The sequence below is a fragment of the Agelaius phoeniceus genome, chromosome 2 (assembly GCF_051311805.1).
Source record: "Agelaius phoeniceus isolate bAgePho1 chromosome 2, bAgePho1.hap1, whole genome shotgun sequence".
NCBI classification, from domain to species: domain Eukaryota; kingdom Metazoa; phylum Chordata; class Aves; order Passeriformes; family Icteridae; genus Agelaius; species Agelaius phoeniceus.
The window spans coordinates 60281098-60291646 of record NC_135266.1 but is presented as its reverse complement, the minus strand read 5'-3'; the positions used below and the strand labels follow the sequence as shown (position 1 = coordinate 60291646).

The 10549-nt window shown below is 39.6% G+C and overlaps 1 long non-coding RNA gene across 1 annotated transcript; it reads left to right on the top strand.

Moving 5' to 3' along the window:
• Window positions 1–519: 519 nt before the first annotated feature.
• LOC143693465 (uncharacterized) lies at window positions 520–10334 on the top strand. The gene is made up of 4 exons (XR_013181160.1): window positions 520–617; window positions 1712–1821; window positions 4675–4710; window positions 10135–10334. It is a non-coding gene; the product is annotated as an uncharacterized LOC143693465 (long non-coding RNA).
• Window positions 10335–10549: the final 215 nt, after the last annotated feature.

The following is a 10549-nucleotide window of genomic DNA, read 5'->3' as shown; positions in this document are numbered from 1 at the left end:
GCACGTCAATGGCAAAGTCCCTTACACTCAGAGAATGAGCAGAGGTTTCTCATTATAAAGACTGCTCTTTCTTTGTAGCCTTTGTTTCTCTGAAGCAGACTCCAGTGTCCTCCAATAGATCTCCATTAAGTTCATGTTCTTTTTCTCGAAGCTAGAGGCATATTCTCTTCTACTTGACCTCGGGGATTTTTCTTTCCTCCACAAAGGGCAGCTTTAATACATCTTTGTGAGAAGCAAGTTTCCTGTCACATGAAATTTTGTGCCTTAAAAACTAACCAGGACTCTCTTTTCTTTCTGCTGTGAATTTCTTTATTTTAAACATATATGTTTTTCACATCCCAGCTGTGTGACTGGATTGACTGGGCTATGAGACTATTAGGTAATCTGGGGATAAGTATCTGCACTTCCTTTAAATTTTTTTTTTATATAGATCTGTGACATAAGCATTTCTTTCTTCCTCAGGGAAAAGGCTAAAAATTGTAAAAATAGTTAGTTTTTTTTTAGTAGACCAGAGAAGTGGATTCAGTTGCCATGTTAATTTAGGGGTCAAGATGACTCAGGTTGAAGGCTCTCATCCATTGAATATTTGGGCTCTGTTATGTGGTATGAAGAATAAGGTAAGTGCCCCATGTGCAGATGCTCTCTTTTTCCTGTGTTTTCTTGCATCTTATCCCCAGAAACAGCTTGTCCCCAGACATTAGTCTCCTACCTCTTTTCTCTGATTATGTTTCCTGTTGAATTGGTGGGTGTACAAGGAGCACGTCCCTCCTCCCAAGCGTGCATATTCCCTCACAGCCTGGAGCTTGCTGAATGGCCCTGAAAACTGTGCAGATGAAATTTAGTCAACGTAGAAATTATTTGCATGCATTTTGAGGGCATTTACATGCTTGATGTGTATTTATGCTTGTGTGAATGTTTGTCGCATGGATAGGCATGTCATGTTCATTCAAACAGCACTTCTGTTGAAGGTGGCTGTGAAATTAAGGGCCCTCAGAGTTCACTAGACTGGGTAGGGATAGGCTAGATGAGGTATGTGCAGGATAAAGAGGACCTGAAATGAGAATGTCCTGGTTTAGGAATGGTGTTCTTCAGTTTAGTACTCCTTCAAAAGCATGTGGTGCTCCCCCTCCCTCTTCCAACTGGAGGCAAAAAAAGCAAAGCTTGAGATAAGAACAATTTAATGGAAACACCAACGAGATGAGAAAAATGAACTGTAGCACCAACAATATTAACAACAAAAGTATGTGAAAGAGACAGTGATTCCTATGCAAAATGCTCACCAAGCCTGACCTGACCAGATCACAGCCAGGACCATCTGACCCCAACTAGTCCTTAAGCCAGGCTTGCTCAACACCAAGGAACTCCTTCTCCAGGAAATGAGAGTCCCTTCTCCCTGCCCCAGCAATGAATAAGGCAGTATAGAATAGCTCCCTGTCTTAGCCATGCCCCCTCCTAGCTACTGCAAAAAATAACCCTGTCCTGGCCAGAAGCAGATAAGGGAAAAAAGAAAAAAAGAGAAGGATCATGTCTCTAAAACATGCAGGTTTGTATGGTAATGAATAAAGCTTATGAACTTTGCGAAGGGCAACAGAGACAGGGTGTCAAGGAGCCAAGGGGTAGGGTGAGAGAATCTGTGATTTTTCTTTCCATAACAGAAATGAGTTGAAGGCACCAGTGAAGAAGCTACAGCTCCTCTTTATGGCCTCCCCAGGTGACAGAGCACACAGAGAAGGCATAGAGCCAAAGGAAAGTCTGAATCATAGGCCAGCTGCTCTTTCCTCCAGAAACCCTCGTGAGTGTATCATCCCCTAATGGGAAAAGGTGAGTAACATGTCCAAAAAGGGTAAAGTGGAACATACAATTACTGAGGATATGGTGAAAAGGAGTTCTCCTGTGGCACGTTTTTCTGCCTTCAGCTTTTTCTGCCTCTGCTTCTTGTTAGGGTGCTGTTTCTTCCATTGCCAAAAAAGAGCCATTGCAGGTACTTTCTTTCTTCACATTGACATCTGGAGACTTTGTTTTAGGACTTTTCTAAAGACTGGGAAGGACTATGTGTTGTCTCATAAAGAAAATGAAGCAAGAGCTAGAAGCGGAGGTGTGAGATACCAATTCACACCTCATTTGTGCTCTAAATGGAGCTCATGGGACCTGTTTAAAAATTCTGAATGTTATTTTTTTCAATGCCAGTGTTTATAAAAATGTTTATATCAATTAAAGTCCTTCTAAAATATCGCCATTAAAGTTAAATGAAGTGGAATTGAAAAGAAAACATCCCATAAAATGCTAAAGGATAGTTATCTTACTGCTTGTCTATAATCAAGAGTGTATGTGGAAAATATATGATATTTCCTCTAAGTCTTGAAAAATAATAACAGCTTGTGACTTTTCTAGTTACTTTTGATCTTATTAACTGTTTAAGAATGTTTCAGTCATCTACTACAAACAGAAAATTGTATCTTTACGCAGTACACGCCTTAGTCCATGTCACCTAGCTTGCTAGGAGATGGTGAGGGTGGTTTGTAACTAATTAATGAGTCTGTGTTGTATTTGCTCTAAAATCATATCCATCTGTGTAGATGATTTCAGTGAATTTTAACAGGGTCTCTATAAGATGTTATTACTTCTGTCATGCAGAGACAACTATATAACAATTTGCATAATTGTAGATGGAGGAAAATGTTAGCCTGCATATTTAAAACTGTTATATATATTTCCACCTCATTAAAGAAAATCACTGGAGCTAGGTAGCATACTCAAGTTGGAGATCAGGTGGCAAAGAATATACATTACACAATCTAATTTTCTACTGTTAAAGAGTTCCAGCTGAACAAAACCAATAGAACTGACCTTGCTCACTGAAAAAGTTAGAAAACTCATTTAAAGAGTGCTTCTGTGAAAACACACACGTTTCTCTCTGTCATTGTACCTCTGACCTTGGGGATCAGTCACATTGAATGTGCTAAAGAGATGCTTTCATGAATAAGTGATGATAGGCTTTAATATAATTAGGGATCTTTGTAGGCAGAGAGGGAAGAAGGTTACTGTATTTGCAACGTGAAAACAGAGGGACAGATTCACAGAGGGGATGCATGTACTCAAATCTGTAGTTTAGATCTTTTCTTCTTCTGCCTAAATCTGGTATTGTGTAAATTTTTGCTGGTGAGCATTTGTGGAAGTGCTTAAGTCTTGACAGCTCTGAATGTCTCAGCACATACTACATGCCGTAACCTTGGCAGGACCTGCAAGGAGGCAGATTCTGCTAATATCACACTTGAGATTTAGCCCTGATCTTGTGGCTGCTTCAAAACACTTCTGAACAAGGTCCTACATATGAACAAACATATGTACTTCTGGCATGCTTTTTGTACTCCAACGAGTGGGAATACAACTTGACCCTCATATTAATTTGGATCAGATGCTTATTCTTTTTCCATATTTCCTTGATAAAAGAACAGTTTTCAGTGGTGGCACAAAAAAGAATGCCTGGAAACAAATTAAGGAATTGAACCTTGATTACCTATGTTTCTTAGCTCTCTCCCTGGCTCTGTCTGAGAGTGCTCCAGTCAGTTCTCTGAAGGACTGATGTGTAAGAGGCTAATCAAAAACATTGTGAACTTCATCCTTGATCTTGGGGTCAGGAGTGCTTCCTGTACCTTTTTAGATGGTTATTACAGACGTAATTTAAAGTTCTTACTAAAATCTTCCAGAGCAAGGATTCTTACAGGCACTGGTAGGAATTACACCTGGTAAAGTGGTGTGCAGGGGCTCCCTGCTGGGCAACAGAGTTTGAGCTCTGTAAGGTCCTACAGGGTGTCCTTAGCAATTTCTTGATATAGACAGAATTGTCCAGATCTTGCATGGAGCTTTCCCAGTTCTCTCCCCAGTTTTAGCCCAGGATTAGGAAGCTACAAAACTGCTTAGAAGTAGAAATCTCCTGGATAATTTCAAATGACCTTTGGTACCTGAAGATTGAGAATCAGTGCTGGAGAGAGACGCAGGCTCAAGACTCAGAAACTATACATCCCTCTCAGGTTTGATAGGTTCTGTGGGCTTTCAGTTGCATGTACCATGTCAATCAGCAGAACTCAATCAGAGGCAGATGAAAGCATTGACTTTCAGTTCGAGGCCTCCATCATCTGCTCACTGCACCTCACCTGTCCCAGAGGGATGTGAGAAGGCAATTAACAAACAACAGCAGCTGCATCTTCTGAAGATGACCTAGAACCTGAATGAAGATATCTAATAAAAGCATGCCCAAGTTCATCATCTCAACTTCTGGTATAACAGAGATTCTTCAGTATCTTCACTACTAATTTTGCACTGAGATTTAAAAATATAACAGGGATTCCATATTTTTTATGAACTGTATATTACAATCCAAATTTAAAGGAATCACACTTTTACTATGCTATGATTTAACTGGAAATGTGAAAGACATGATTTTAATCAAGAAAGGTTTGAAAAAGTCTCCCAGTGTGTAGTTTTTTTTCAGCAGGGAAAGCAGAAGAAATAAATTTCACGCTCCTTTTGGTGCAAAATATGTCTGGCATTAAAAGTTTTGAAGTAGGCTCCATTGTATATCTTTGCGTACTGTAAAATGAGGCAAAATTAAAATTCAACATGCCTATAAACTATTATTTTGTGATCACTAATTCTCATAAATGTTTTTATTAGGTTGCCATGGTCCTCCTACAGTCCTACTTACATCAGGTGAGTTTGGTGAAAAATGAATGTGGGAACAGATATTTGTGAAGGTTGCAGGTTTTCTTGCAGGGGTGGAACTGGTATTCAAATAAGCAGTGCTAGGCAAATGGATATTATATAAGCTCAGTGAATCATGGAAAGTGATGAATGCTATAACACTTAACTCATTACACCAGGAGAAAAAATAATCAGTTAAAAACATCTGACATGCCAAATTTCTTTCAAAACACTCAAATGCATTTACTATACTTTTAACACATTTTGTAGATGTACTTGGATACATCATCCAAGTATTCCCTTATGCACTAACATGTTTTTCAAATAAGAAAGCTGAAAAAGGAAGGGGTTTTAATTACTATTAACACAGGCAAAGTAGCAACAGTGCAACATGTTGACACTGGAAAACAAAAGATTAATCATAGTCCCTTTTGTTTGCCAATACTGCTTTCCCTTGTGGTTTTAGCAGATGTGTGTGAAAAAATCCAAAGGCACTTCAAGGCAGTGGTAGTTTTGTCACTGCTTCAGTACCATTACATTTTCTCTGTGATACTTATCATTAGATAAAAGCACTGAGTTGGGGCAAACTGATTGATCAAGGTCACTGTAGAAGTATTTTTTGAAATACAGGCAGCAATGTCCTAAAATGGCAAGCAAAGTTCTAGTTCTGTCATTTAGATGCATGAGCAAAGCTTCAATAAACAGGAGGAACAGTGAACATTTATAAAACTCCTGCCCTGGGTCTGCTGGTGGTAGTCTCATTTTTCAATACAGGGCCCTGAAAACTCAATGCTAAGATGCTTCCAAATGAATTTTGATTCTGCAAGGAGCTACTCACCACAGGAATGATTTGTCTTTACTCTGACTTGCTCAGCTTTGTAATGCTTCACCTTTTTATTCTGTAAGCTGTCCCCAAGCAAAATTGTGTGGAGTCTGTTTCAAATCCTCTCTCTCTCAGGCAAAAGTACTTTGAAGGCAAGAGAGGTGATAACTTCAGTTTTTGAGAGAAGACTATCTACATCTTTGGTTCTGTGCCAACTTTCTTTTCATCTCAGCATCTCCAACAGATGTGGATGAACTAGATGTTTCCATAATGTCCAGAATGACAATTTTATATCTATAGATTCATCAAATACTCTCAGGAGTTCTGCTCAGGGACATGAATTTGCACATGCTGCCTGCAATACAAGCACAGAGTAGAAAGACAGCCCTTTCCCAAATACTATTGTTTATAAAAAGAAGTGGTTAAAGTAAAGTGGGAAGTACAAAGGGATGATATGATAAAACTGAGGGAATCTTGAGGGAAAATGAACTGCAAAGAGGTTTTCCTAAAAATTATGGGGATTATTCCACAGTCATGAGGGAGGCACACATGAAAGTGTGGCAGTGTGGCAGTGTTACTTGAAAATGTAGCACAACTGGCTCTGAGACTGAACATCAGACAGGATAGGATGATGGCGGTGGCTGGTAAGAAAGGAAGTAAGGAATGAAAAACTCTTTTTTTCAGATTATGCCTACTCTCAGATGAGGCTCAGAGTCTTCAGTGATTGTTCTCCTTCTGGTGCAAAGACTTGCATTCTCACCCATCCAGTGGTGCAACTTCAACAGTGAGGGAGGCCAGTCCCTTGTGCTCACTGCTGGGTAGTCCACAGTGCTTGGAATGCCCTCTAAGGACCTAGGGTTTAAGATCTCCCAGGCTGAGGCTGTTTTCCCTCCAAAGTTGTGCTGCTGTTGGTACAATGGTTAAATCAAATTTCCAGTCCCTGAGGGTCACAGAAGAGAGGCTGGAAGCTAGCTGCATTGTCTTGGCTACCTGAAAGGGTCTGTCAGATAGGTGTCTTATTGCATGGTTCACAGCAGCAGGCTCTGAAGGCCTGGAGGGCTGGATTTGGGAAGGGCTGGAGCTCTGGTCAGATTTTCCTTATATGCCAGGGCTAAGCACTTGATATTGGACACAATCATAATTCACTCCAGTTTCTAACTTAGTGGTGTGTGTTCTGTGCAACAGCCTTCTGATGGAATATTGTGTGAGTTATGGCTGTGTCCAATTGCGCAATATCAGGTGCTTAACCCTGGCTTGGCCCTCTGAGTGTGCAGACCATGAATGGTTTCTTTCCTTTCCACTTTTGGTATTACTGTTACATATAAAAACACCCCTCCTCCTTGACTTATTGACAGCTGATGCAGTTCACCTCCACTATTTCTTGACCAGAATGTTCCACCAGTTCATTCTCAACAGTCTGTGCCTTTGTGAGATCACATTTTAAATGGCATTGACACTGGTGTCTCCAGTGCCACCAAACGCATGACAAATTCCCACTGAGTGTCTATTGCTGAGTGAAAGTATTTCTTAGGATGAGAGTTGAGATGGATGAAAAGAGCCCTCACCCCCATACTGCAGCTGTATTAGTTTGCCTACCTGATGTGCTCAGTGCAGAACTGTTTTCTTGGATTCTGCAAATGCTGATGAGCTTTCCATGGGAGTGAAGGCCCAATGCCACATAATCTCTTGCTCCACATATACCTGTCTGTGTTATTGAGGCATCGCAGTTTTTAAAATGACATAATTTTATCAGTTTCTGAGAGCTTGCAAAGTCTTTTTGATGCTGGAATTAAAGAGGTATTTTTGCTTTATATTGCATGAGAGATATTTTTAATGTTAAGATAAAATGCCTTTTTGGTTTTTTTTATTTGCCTCTTTGACTTTTCCAATGACCTCCGAGGGACATTCAATGTCTTGGGTGATTTCTGCTAAGGGACGTCTCATGTTTTAAACTTTCTGTATCCTGATAAACTGACTATCAAAATAAAGACTCCAGCTTTGCTGTCTGGCATCTGGCTGGAGTGTCCGTCATGTACAACACCAAAAGATTTTGGAAAATAGTGGAGCTAGGCCAGGCTAATGATGAGAACTTTTGTTAAGAGCAAGACTATTATCATTATTTCCTGAGAAGAATTAGGTCTATGTCCAGTTCTATCCAGAAACAGAGTTGCACCTGATCAGTTGTGACTGTCTGGAGCTGTTTACCTCTGAGTACTCCTTCTACACTCTTTTGTACTTGAGAGAAGGTAGAATGGGCCTTTGTGGCTCAATTAACTTCAACAGGAAGGAGAAGGTATCTAAATTTTAGAAGAAAAATGCATTAAAATCACCCATTTATTTTCTTAACCATTAGAAGAGCCCTCAGGCAGTTGGATGAGATGTGAGCATCTGGTAATCTTTGCAAGCCTGAAGCTAAGGAAAGCTAAGCCAGAGAAGGAGGGTCTTTTCTTTTCTCGAATATAGAATGGAGCTCACACCACTCTTTTGTGAGCAGTGAGCCTCTTTTTCTGATCAGAGGCACACTGGGGAGCACTGTGAAATCTTCATCTGCCTCTAAGTCAACACATGCATAGAAGGCTGCCTGCACATTGGATTCCAGGAGGAATCATTACCAAAGTACATTTAAAAGATCTGAATCATCAGACCTGAATCTGAATTTGTTCGCCCTTAAGCAAGATGGCCTAAATGTTGAAAGCAATTTTGAAGGTAAGTATCTGAAAATCCCAGCAATTGACTACTTGATTCTTCAGGTACTTAGGCACTGAGTCCCAAGGGCAGTCCTTGTCTATGCAATGTCCCTTTTCCCTGCTTTTAACAATGTTTCTGAAATCCTGGTACGTGGTATGTGTACAAATAAAAATTACTCTCTTCATATTTACTGAGCTCGACAGGATGCATTTGTGATTTCGAAGCACTACTCAGCAAATGGTGGAAGAAATATGAAACTCAGCAAAACTGTAGATTATAAAATGTCTTTTGTTTATTATTGTGGCATACTACAAAGTACAGATCACTTGACTTCACAAATTATATTTGTCTTTGTAAAAAAGAGCTAGATCTCTCTGCTTTTAAAGCAAGCTTAAAGACCATCAATATTTTTTATCCTTCCAAAATCCCTTAAAGTTTAGATGATCCCATTAAGGGAATATAAAAATAACAACAAGCCAAAACTACAAAATAAGCAAGAATAAAGGGTACATTTAACCTGAAGAGAAATTTGCACAATGTCTTTTGTTTTGGTGCTGTTAAAATAAACAACAAATATATGTAGAGGTTTATATGTCACCTCAAATGATGGCAGCAAAGATTTCTATGGAGTCGCAGGACACTAAGCCTATTGAATCCACTCCAAAATGGCTAAGTAGCTTGTTGTGCAGCCAGCAGCAATAGATATTTTGATAAATATATATATATATATATTTTTTTTTTTTTTAATTTTTGCCTGCGTAGTCTCGGGACTATCCACTAGATGGCACTGTTTTTGCACGTCTGGAAGGTAAGCAAGATTTTTCCAGAGAAAAATCCAAGGGGCTGGTTCCTTTAAATTCTGTTTTATATCACTAGATGGCAGATTTGAGCTATTTATGGAAAAAAACAAAAGCTTTAATGGTCTGTGTTGCTCCTTGCAAAAGCATTTTAATTTATTTTTTCTTAAGCCTTCTATATGTAAAATATTATACATAAACCAAAAATTGCTGGCTGAAAGAAAGGACTTTTGTTTAAAGCATTTGTTTCATCTTTTTAAATTACAAGCAGAAATATACAGGAAAGTAAGGGTCTATTAAAACCATTAATGAAAAGGGAATCAAAACATAAATGAGTAAGAGCACACTTCTAAAAACTATTTCCAGGTAGTGGCAATAAAAAAACCACCTTCTAACATATAAGAATACTTAAAAGGCAAAAATAGAGACATGTATCTTGATTTAAAAATATATGGCAAGGATACTTTTCAATTCTGTGATACTTTCAGCTTAAGATCATGAACCTGTCTTTTCTTTTTGTCTCTGTGAATCCTTTTAAATATATTTACAGGGGTGAGTAAAGAGGGGTGCAAAGAAAATTATCACCTCATAACATTGATTTCAGTTTTGGATGTTTGTGCTCTCTCTAGAGCAAGAAATCAGGAAAGTAGGCTTGGCTTCCCTAAAATCAATGAAAAGTGTTTTTCATGGAGCATCATTTTTCAGCCTTGCTGTCTTGAGGATTCTAACAATCACACCCAAAATTTATTTGTAAGGAAGCAGTGTGTCTACCTGGTGTGGGTAAAGTTCCAGCTACAGACAGTGGGTTAGCTCTGGAGCAATAGGAGAATGGCCACAGTTCATGTGCTGCTTTGTCTATGTAAATTAACTTTCAAAGGGTTGGGTGGTGAAGTTGCTCCCAAGACCTGAGCTATTACCTCTGCAAGCAGTGCACCACAAACCAGAGCCAATCTAAGGACAGGAATTGGTCTTGTCCCCTCTGATATGCTACCATGGCAGCAGGGGCCTTCATCCACTTGGACTCCACAACTTGTTATTTTACTCTCAGAGTATTTTTACCTTTAGCTTCCAAAATGGTATAGAGGTCTCACACTTTATTTTAGTTTTTGTTCTGTTTTTTTTCAGAGACAGATATGCTGCTGAAACGGTGTCACCTTATGTAACAGCCCAGTGCAGTCACCCAAGAAGCAACAGCCCACGCTCAGCTCCCACATTTCCTTGGGGAGGCTGCAATCCATGTCTCACTGCTCCTTGGAGGTACTGTGAACACCTGACTGTGGGGTGCTGGAGTGTGGAGTGTGCTCTCTTTTCACTTGTTCTGTGGATTGTGCACATTAAAAACATCACCGGTGTCAGAGCATGAACACAAGTGCATTTCCTGAGGGAGGTGGGTTCTGGTGCTCTGCTAAGTGAGTGCATGACACTCTTTCCTTCTGCTTCCAGCACCTATGAAATTAACCATTTCCTATGTAGTGGAAAACCTTCAGGAAGAGGCTGAGGACTATAAGCAGCCAACCACCTGAGTATAAGAGCCTGTGTC